We start from the raw sequence: 10,940 nt of genomic DNA, 5'->3' as shown, positions 1-10,940 counted from the left end.
CAACCTTCTAGCTTCTGACTAGTTACCAGAAGCCAAATCATACATCAAACACATATCGGTATATTCACTAAGAGTAAATAGGTAAATACAATTTATTATAATTTCCTTCAGAATGTTTCTTTATGGCGAAGGGTTTTTTTGCGATCTACAACGATCTATGAATCTACATATCTCCTAAATCATAAATTCCGTCGAGTTCAACAAAGAATATCTTTTTGTTAATCCATTTTTGCTGTCTTCAAATTGTACAGGGTGTCCGTATAATCAAATTTAGTTCAAATTTAATCAAAAACGAGGTGTCGTTTGAGCAAAATTTTTAGCATTAAGTCCCGAAACACCTTATGTAAGTGATTAATCTGCTCTCATCAATTTTACTTGTATGTTATTGACTTTTTGGCTTCAATTTTGCTCCACTTTGAGGGAACGTATTTTCTAAAAGTATTGATTACATTTGGCAGGATTTGTAAATTCTAGTTTTGACAGCAAATCGATGTTTATATATCAATGTATTATTTCTACAAGAAAAATTCAATTGTGTTTTAATACCTCCTGTAAAAATTTTCAATAAATAATTCCAGTTTATGATAATTTCCTTCAGAATGTTTCTTTAAGGCGAACGGTTTCTTTGGGATCTACAACAATCTATGACTCTACTTATCTCCTGAACCATAAACTCCATCGAGTTCAACAAAAAATACCTTTTCGTTAAAAAATCTATTTTTGCTATCTCCCAATTATACAGGGTGACCGTATAATCAAATTCAGTTCTGATTTCGCAGCTTTGAAAGCTTATAACTCAAAAACGAGGGGTCGTACGAGCAAAATTTTTTACATCAACTCCCGGAACAACTGTGTAAGTGATAAATCCGCTATTATCAATTTTACTTGTATGTTACTGACTTTTTGGCTTCGATTTTGCTCCACTTTGAGCGATCGTATTTTCTAAAACTATTGATTATATTTGACAGGATTTATAAATTCCATTCTGTATCCTTAATACGAAAGATAGAGCTGTTGGATGAACTACATGAGCGCCATGTGCCAAACTTATAAAGCGAGATGTAATAATCAACACATCTGTACCTATTGAAGTATAATTTTTTACTTTTCAGTACGATTTTTACAGAAAACGTGTTTTTCTTAAACTTTTGATTCTCTTAGTCAAATTTTCATCTGAAATTTGTATGTCTATTATGTAGTTTTGAATACGCTAAAACTCATTTAATAGAATAATGTCGAATTTTCTGCTTTAATTTGCTATGGTGGATTGAAGAAAAACAACAACCGCTTCTTAATTTGTGTCAAATCGCTTGAAATTGGGAGAAGAACGTTATCGGAGGCTACAAGCTCAGGTGAATATAACAGGTGCATTGTCCTGATGAAAGAAGACACTTCTCAAGATCATCATCAAAACGTGGTAAGCCTTTTACTAAATATATCGAGAGGTAACATGCAGTTAAAGATTAATTATCTTCACAGATTACAACTTAGGCATACAGAAACTTGTAGAATGTTAAGATAAAAGGTACAGTGAGAAATTTCGTTGATCCAAGCTGAATAAGCCATCAGTTTAAACCTTAACCTCTTCACTTTGTTCTATTGGAGGTTCTCTAAAATCATTTGTTGACGTTAGACGATGTTAGTGCTTGTAGGAGTTGAAAGAACTAATTATTGGTGAGTGTAGATCGATTTCTAGAGAAAAAATGACTCATGAGATGAAAAAGGAGTATTTTATGGTTGTTTTATACTTGTCTTTTACTGCTACTGCATTTTTTATATGCAGAATCTTTTTATAAAGACTCTAATTATACACAAGATGTTTGATTTCTATATATAATGCTAAATTTTCCGTCGTTTTCATGTTCATAGATTTTTCCAATAATACGTTTGTCAATGATTGCTATGAAAAGAAAAATAGGTCACGTCTGAGAAAATTTCAGCCCGAATAAGCACCTGCTGCTCATTTTCTGAATATTCCATCACTTTTCAAGTTATATTGTGTTGTCAGTGAAGGATTGTACTCATAGAAATTCATACATGGATTTGGTGGCTTATATTTCGTTCGGAAAAGCTTTTCGTACACGTTCGCTTCGAACATTTCGAAAATAAAACAGCAATACATCGCCAATAATATGTTATGGAAATATAATACTTATCCAAAATCATACTTTTCACTTAGATACAGCTTGACGTAGATGGAGAGACGTAAATATTTCCGTTTATGAAAAAATTCATTCACTTGAACCAAATTTACCAATTTTCATGATTAAACTCACTTTCATATTTTATTTTCATATTTTTCATATTTTATTTTCACTACAAGCTTGAAATAGAAAGTACGTTTGGTTTGTGTTTCCATAATAATTTAGGAAAGCCTTCCTCAATTGTAGTTTATATATTTAGATAAAAGTATGTCTGAAAAACCAATGTAGAAGACGATCCACGTGAAGTAACTGTCAACTAAGACACACTTCACGCCAATCGGCATGGTCTGGCCACGTGCAAGCTGGAAAATTTCATACCGGAAAAGGAAATTCGTGTGTTTGAAAATAATCATTCAAAAACAAACGTTGTCTGCTAATACGAGGGTTGCTACTTAAGTTTTAAGTTGTGAATATGTCAAATCTTCAAAAAGGGAACCAAACACAATGATAAAGTATAAATTGGGAAACCAATGGCTGCAAATGGTTTTACTTGAGGTCCAACCCAGGATCAGCGATCAGTTTCTTCCACGCCGATTGGCGAGTTCTTACAGTATTGACACATTCATATAACCAACCGCTAATAATTCTTACAGATCGGCAAACTTGGTCCAGGAGCCGAATACAAATTCTACGTGGAACTATGAATACTCGCGACTGACAATTACTACTTCTTGGGTGAGGTAGCCCTCAACATATGAAGAAGAAAGAAGTTTTTTCAGTGATTTACTCCTATATGAAATTTGTTAGATTACAGTTCACATACTATAATCAAAGTCAGATGCTTGCACACGAAAAAAAAATATATTTTCAAAGATTTTCTCTCAAATAAAACTTTACTTGTTCATCTGCTATCTTAGTGGAAAATTTGTCAGCTAGTCCAATGAAAGGTGTACATCTGAATCTGACGACTTCTTCTTTGACACCATGTTATATAAATGAACTATGATCTGACCAATCGACCATAATCTGACTGACGAAGTCGCTGGTGATGGTCGCAAGTATTCATAATATGAATTCCTGAAGTAATTTTCGCTCAGGAGGGACTTGGTCACAAAAATCTGTTAGCTCCCGGACTATTGAGCTTAAGAGCTGATTGATTTCAGGTAGTTAGCTAAAAACGGTCAGGATCGATAAACTGACGTTTCATTTTTCTGATTTATGTCAAAAGACGCGGAATAAAATGACGAGTTTTGTACTAATTTTTAAAAAATGAACAAAATACGTACGTATGTAAAATTTTCACGTTGCCAGTGGTTGCGGCAAAATCGTGAAAATTTTTTTTAATTCAACGCCTCTTATCTTGAATACGAATGACGTTACGAAATTTTTTTACTGAACAAACTCCAAATATCTTTCAGTTTTTTATCTATACTAGAGACGAGATTACCTCTTTTTGAATCACCCTATATAATATTATGAAATATTCATGGATGTAGGATAGTTTCCGAATAATTTAAAAATCTGCAGGAGCACAATAAAAACATTCTGCGATGCGGATATTAAATTTTCCCAACAACAAATAACTTAAAATTTACGTTGGCATCAAAAGTTCCATGTTTCGTAATTTTATAAAAACAAAGCAACTCGCTTGAAACGACTGAATCGTAAAAATTTTACCGGCAGTATATAAAAGTGGAATATTAGAAAAAACAATTAACATGGCCTCGCTAAGAGCCTCTCAACCATATAATGAACGGTCGCTTGACTCTAAAACTCACTAAATATTTTAAAACAATTCTCGAAATGACTTTATTCCATTGTTTGATGACTTTAGTACGTGTTTGTTCATTTCATTTAGGCTCAGTTTTGTTTATAAAACCGCAAGTAACGACGAACAACGTTCCGAAAAATCATTCATGTCTTTATTTCCAACCAACAATAAGATTCAGGTTCTACTTGTTTGAATATTTAACTTATTTTATATGGAAAATCATAAAACTTAAGCGAGTATTGGCTAAGAGTTTACCAAAAAAGTATTTGGATGTGTAACATAGATTATTGCGGGAAATCGACGATTCATAATCGTGCAGGAATAATAAAAATCGAATGAGTTGATGATAAACAAAACCACTCGTTAAATTTCAAAATAATACACTCTAACAAATTTGTTTGCCTCATACTGTCAAGTGAAAGTCCAAACGGTATTTCACAAACCAAAATAGTGTCCGTTATTTATATATCTACTTTATACGAGGGCATGTTCATATTTTAACGGAGAATGACAAGCTAGAACCTGCAAGACATCTCCATGTGAAGTTCGTATACGAATTGTTCTCAAATTAAGATTTGTAGCTTTCAAAATATGTAATAATCAGTTCAAACTCATGCATTAATCGCGAGTTTTCATAGTTTTTCGAAAACCCACAACAGCGACAACTCACAGACCAAGAGATAGTAGCTCAGATCAATGAATCTAGAAATCTACCTTTGAATCCTCCTACAGTGAATGGGAGATTGGGATAATTTGTTTTTTTTTGAAAGGTCACTGCGTAGAAACCTCTTTTAAGAAGTCAAAATAAAATTTGGAGGTTGTAGTGGGATGGAGAACATGAAAATTGGACGCATGAAGAGTAGGATTAGTGATGAGTTAGGATTTGAAATCCTTGGGTTTTTCTAAGAGAAAGGGTTTGAGCACAGATTAAAGAAAAAACGAATGTTAGATTCATGATACAACAATAGAGTTGTTCCTTCTGTTTATCAACGGTATTACCAGTCTAGACATCAGCGTTGAAAGATTTCTCTTTGCGAACGATTTTAGTTTCTCTTGGAGCAACCATGGTGCGATTCGAATCTTCTGTGACTCAACGTTTCTAAAGTGCTATCATATAAGAATACATTGCTGCCTTTAAATAACATCACCATGGACGTCGCTGATTCTTGGGGCTTGTTGTAGACAATTCTTTGAATTGGGACATGTCGTCGCTTTATCTAAAAATTTGAGTTTTGTGCTAACATTATTTCTCAAAGAACTGATTTGATCAACATCTATAACAGTTTATTATGCGCCTTTTTCGAATCACGTCTCTGATATGCCATTCTCTTGTGGAGTACATGTTGTTGGACTCAATTAGAGCGAGTTTTCAAACTACAACCTCCTTCTATTTTAGATTTTATTATACAGTTATCCACTTAGAATGGCTGAGCACGATCTTCATCAACTCGTTCCACGTTTAGAATTAGTTAACGGCTCAATACTGTACAATGTGAAAACAACGTGCAATCATTTGTCAATTTAAATCAAATCTATATTATACTGGAAAGCACTGTAAACGACTAATATTCGATTTTGAGCGTTCTACATACTGAATTGATGTAATTATTAATTTCTAATATAAAGTGTGACATATTTTAGGATAACTGTATATTTGATTCAATTATCTGGTTTAATTTTGTTAATTTAAGAATATAAATATAAGAGAAAATAAATAGATAAACTCAATATAATACCATGCAATTTGAAACATAACAGTTTTTGCCGCAGCTGTATTTTAAAAAAACATGTCCTGACATGTCTCCTCATGTTTAGACTGCTAAATTGGTTTAGACTAGGCCGTACTAGTTTATTCTAGAGTATGCGTATTTACATCAGGATTAACTAGTTTATGGTTCATCCTATGGAGACAAATTAGTTTGGACTAAGCTATACTTGTTAATCCTATCGAGTATAGGTAGAACTAATTTAGACTAGGTAAAACTAGTTGGTCCTGAAATCGGCTTTGAACTGTAACATATACATTTCATAATGTACATTTTAGAAAGTTATTTGAACTTGCCGCAGTTTCAAATCCCTCAAAAATTGAGGTATGAAAATTTTTTCTTCTAAATCAACTTCTAGTATGTTATGTCCTCTATTTTTTTCAGATCAAATAGAAGTCTTATTTTGCAAAAGCTTCTAGCTCTACTTGCAAGCTGCTTCATAAGGCTCCAGAGGAATTTATTGGAATTAATTATTGGTTGGCGACAAAGTAATTTCGTTTTTTTAACAAAGAATAATTTTTGATCAATTAAATATTCTCAATTTTGCTCAATGACCGTTTGTCGTCTTTCTTTCAGCTTCATGATTTCGCGCTCATGAAATTTCTGGTTCTTATAAGCAAAAAACTAACCTAACATAACCTAACCAGGTGCGATTGAAAGTCATCGTCGTTTATGAAAATTTAACCATTCAAACAATGCAAACTTCGAAATAAATGGTGCCAGATCAGTTATGAAAGATATGTTAGGCCTTGTATGATCATGGTGGGATACTAAACCTTTCCGATTTGACAACTCTGGTTGTTTTTCTTTGATTGCTTCATCCAGTTTCATCAATTATTGATAATAAACATCAGGATTGAAATGTTTTAACGTAAATATACTTCTTATATAGAAAAATTGAAGATGGTTTGCTTGAATTGAGATTTTTGGATCGAAATATAATTATAAATTATCTCTACAAGATAAAAACGACGTCTTGTATAATAATATATTACATATTTCAATTTTATCATGGGAAATATCGTTTTTAGTTGGTATATGTAAAGAAATATCCCGATTATTTTCAAATGATGTATAAGTTGTATCATAAATGAATTTTCAATTCATTAGATGCCACATTACTCATGAAAATAAATCTTCGAACATATTAAACACGGTCTACCAATAAAAATACCAATTTCATTGGTCTCTAATCACCCAGATTAATTACCATTAGAAATTATAGAATAGTACCCAACAGCCTCACATATTTATTAATATTTTCATATTTGTAATGATTAGAAGTTGGGATAGGGCGCATAATACCTCGCGGGATACCTTCAATGGCCCACCTACACATACTTATTTGATGTAAGCCGAATATCCCAAGGAAAAATAATAAAGCAGTGGCGTAACGTTAAGAGAAATTTAATTTGTATATTCTGTTTATGGAATCGTATTTATGACGCTAAAACTCCTAACAATTCTGTCGGTCCAGGGTATCCTCAAGATGCGTATATAGAGCCACATCTCAAGTTTTTTGATCATTTGAGCTTTCTTCCGGATTTAGTCCCCTTAGATTATTTCCTGTTGTATCGAGAATTCCATACATCGGTGAAAGAAGTAAATGGAGCTAAAAGAAGATTACGTTGAGGAGAAATAACTTTTTGCAAAAATTTTTTTGTTGGGCTAGGTACTTCTGGAACCATCTTCGTATCTGCAACACTTTCATGTTGATTTTTAGGTTTTCAGTGTTGATTAGTTTGTCAACTAAAGAAATTCTTTGTCACTGTCATCGTTTCTAGCTATAACTTCTTCCATCACTTAGATTAGATTTTTATGTGACTTATTATAGTTCAATAACTTCATTAGAGACTTGATTTAGTGATTTATACTTTTCTTCAGCGGCAATCCAATAATCCATCATATCAGTATGAAAACTAATTGCGATTTGACAAAGAAGATAAAGCTTTTTTTGCAAACATCGCAAAATACTTAATATTGTTTCCAAGAGCCCTCACTGTTTTCAATCATCATCATCATCATCATCATCATCATCATCATCATCATCATCTCTGCTTATAACTTCTTTATATGTTAAGAATAAATAACCACTCCGAGGTTCTGAAAATTGGAGATAACATTTCTGACTTGCATCTAATTTCACGGTCTGGTTGATATTTGTCTTTTGCTGTTCACCTAGGATAATTTTATTTCGCTCTCTTTGAGCAACAACGTTATGTACAGTAATAAGGAAGCTACTCGGGATCTTAATTAGTCACAGTGTCAATTTTAATATGAGGAATAAGAGTTAAATTATCCATAGAAGTTATCTTATAAGGCACGAATAGAAACAAACTGTTCATAAGATCACCACAGTAAAATAATTTTTACTTCAACTTCCTTGTTTTCATTCATTATAACGTGGTGAAATATTTGTTTTAATAAATTTGGGTAAAGTGAGAAAAATCAGACTGAAAATATGTAAACTGACGAATGAAGTTGATTTTTTGAAAATAACACCTTGTAAATGATATAATGACGGAAGTTGGTGAAAACCTTCTTCAGTAATGTTGATGTAATCGCTAAGGATATTCTCCTTGAGTTCATCGATGTTTCCCGGATTATATCTTGTGTTTGAAATAACCGTACAAAAAAGTCTTCTAGATCAATCTGCCGGGAAACATCTTTTTGTTAAAACCAAATCCTAGAATTCATTATTCTTGAAGTTTCTAGTCTTGAAGGCAGCATATTTTCGAAGAAAACATTTTTCCTTTGCCTGATATTGCTGCTGATCTGTTAATTATATAGTTAAGGGATACAAAGTGTCCCTTATTTCACCCTCAATCAGCGTATCGTCTAAATGTTAGATGCCCTGAGAATAAATAAATACTCCAAAGTGATGATGATGGTACAGAGACAAAGTTCACTGAGGTCCTACCGTACTGTCTCTGCTCAGGCTGTCCTAGTGACGGTGGGTATAATTCCCGTGGACCTACTTGTTTTCGAGGGTAAGAGAATATACATAAGCAGGTCAGATATGACAATAGAGACGTGGCAACAACGGTGGACAGAAAGGAAAATCACTGACGAGACACGGCTACTTTCAACAGTATCTCGACAAAATGAAGAAAGAATATACACCTGAGTATACGTATTGTGGAAAGGACTCAGATGATGCCGAACTCAAGTTCTTCGCGTGCAATCGATGAAGGGGTTTGAGAGAGGAGGTAGAGGAGATTGTCGGCAACATAAATCCTGATAATATCGTCCAGGTGATGCTGCACAAGGTAAAATTGTTGCTATCTACACATAAAGAGCTCTTAGGCAAAAGAATGTATGACGATATTATAGGAACGGATTCACCAACCAGGAGTAATATCACAATAGTTCCTGGTTGGAGGGTGATGACAGAATATGGCGGTTTAGTGGTTAGGGGTAGTCCAACATATACATCAGCTCTGCTGGTGGAATCTGTTACTTGCATTCCGCATCTTCCTTTAACAAAAAACTCCTGGAATGATACATATTGTGCAATAAATGTGAATTAAATTCAACGACTTCTTAATATACTTATTATATTGTCGCTATTGTCAGAAAAATGGAAAATATTCCTTAGTGCACTCCTTATATCGTAACATTAGTTTTCAGCGACTTTGAAAACCCCCAGAATGTATATATTTGTTTAACTTCACCTATTACCTTGCATGTTATTATTCGTGTTTAACTCCTAGGAAAGCCGTTGGAAGCGAAATTACACTTATTTCCGGTGAAATATTCATTACAAATTCCTCCAATTTTTTATTTTTTAGACCTTTTATATATGTTGATGCTTCGTCTAAATCATCTCTTTTGTTATAATAAAAATTAGTTTTTCTTAATTTTTCTCCTGCACAAATGCAATACCACATCCAGTATTTGCAACGAACCTTGCACCGTTAGATTACTATACGTTCAGGTCCGTGATAAAATTATTGCGCGGGAAAAATTTGAATCAAAAGGAGATGCTGCAAATTCAATGCGAAAATAATTTGCATTCAAGCCTAATGAATGATTTTACTAAGGTTTAAAAGAGATTTTGGAGGGTAGAGTTGAAACCATAGGATACAAAAGGCCAGTTATTCCCAAAGCGGTCTAGGTGCACCCCCAGGGGTTCAGGGAAAGCTCTGCTACAGGGGTGTATTTGAGTTGGTAATATGGTGTGAATGGTGAAACTGAAGTATTTTGAAAATGGTTTATGAGGAAATAAAGTTTTAGACCTTCTACTACAAGCTTCACATATTGAGGTAACTTATTTCATGGTCATTTAATAAACATTGGAAACTGACATTATTTATAAGACACTCTCTATAAAAACAATTCATGAGTCCACTAGTTTGACTATTACTCGAAATGTATCAATAATTTTTTTCGTATTAAATTTCTCGACATTTCATTTCAACTTGTCCTCATTGAAAACGATTTCAGGTGGTCGTAGTTGTGCATAAATACCTATTGTTGAAGTTCGTAGGTGTTTTTTGTTATCGAATTGTTAGTATTTTGTAGCGTTAAAAGGGCGCTATTTCTAAGGAGAACTCTCCAGGGAGTTGGCAAAGTATTTACCCTGACGTGTTTTAGGAATACTAAAATTCACTACAATTTCCAGTGGTGTACATTTCAGATTTTACTTTCCTTGTTTTGTGATATCTTTTTTTTTGTTTCGTGAGTATTTGCTATCATATATTTTCCTTCTAATTACCAGTTTTTGTATTTCTTCATCACACCATGTGGTACGGTTTTTTCTATTTTCGCTCCAGCCCCCGTATTTAACCATTTAAACTGTACAGATTAAAAAGAAAAAACAACAAAAAGGGATTTAATTATATGAATATGACCGTGTATCTATTGAATTATGCAGGTAACATGGAATGAATGAAGTACGTTTAATTGAATTACCACTAACACTATAAAAGTCGTTGATTTTAAATGCAGTTAATTATTCATCATCCCGTATGACTTACACGAGTCCATTAGTTCTAACAATGCCTTTATAACCGAATACCGAATCGATGAATGACAGCCCTCACCGGCCATAAAGACAGTCAATCAATTAAGGACATTCACGAATTTCAAGATTTATAATACACAATGATTTCATGGGTATTATTATGGTGGGCCACTATCAGCAAATGAGAACGAAAGTGATGTGATTTTGAGATAAGCATCGTGTTGTATTGAAGAGTATCTTGTCTGGTTTAGACATGTATAAGTACGGTTGGAATATGATGTTACCTCAATAAA

Source organism: Diorhabda sublineata, chromosome 6 (assembly GCF_026230105.1).
Source record: "Diorhabda sublineata isolate icDioSubl1.1 chromosome 6, icDioSubl1.1, whole genome shotgun sequence".
Taxonomy (NCBI): domain Eukaryota; kingdom Metazoa; phylum Arthropoda; class Insecta; order Coleoptera; family Chrysomelidae; genus Diorhabda; species Diorhabda sublineata.
The sequence above is the reverse complement of the archived record's forward strand: the minus strand, read 5'-3'. Positions refer to the sequence as shown.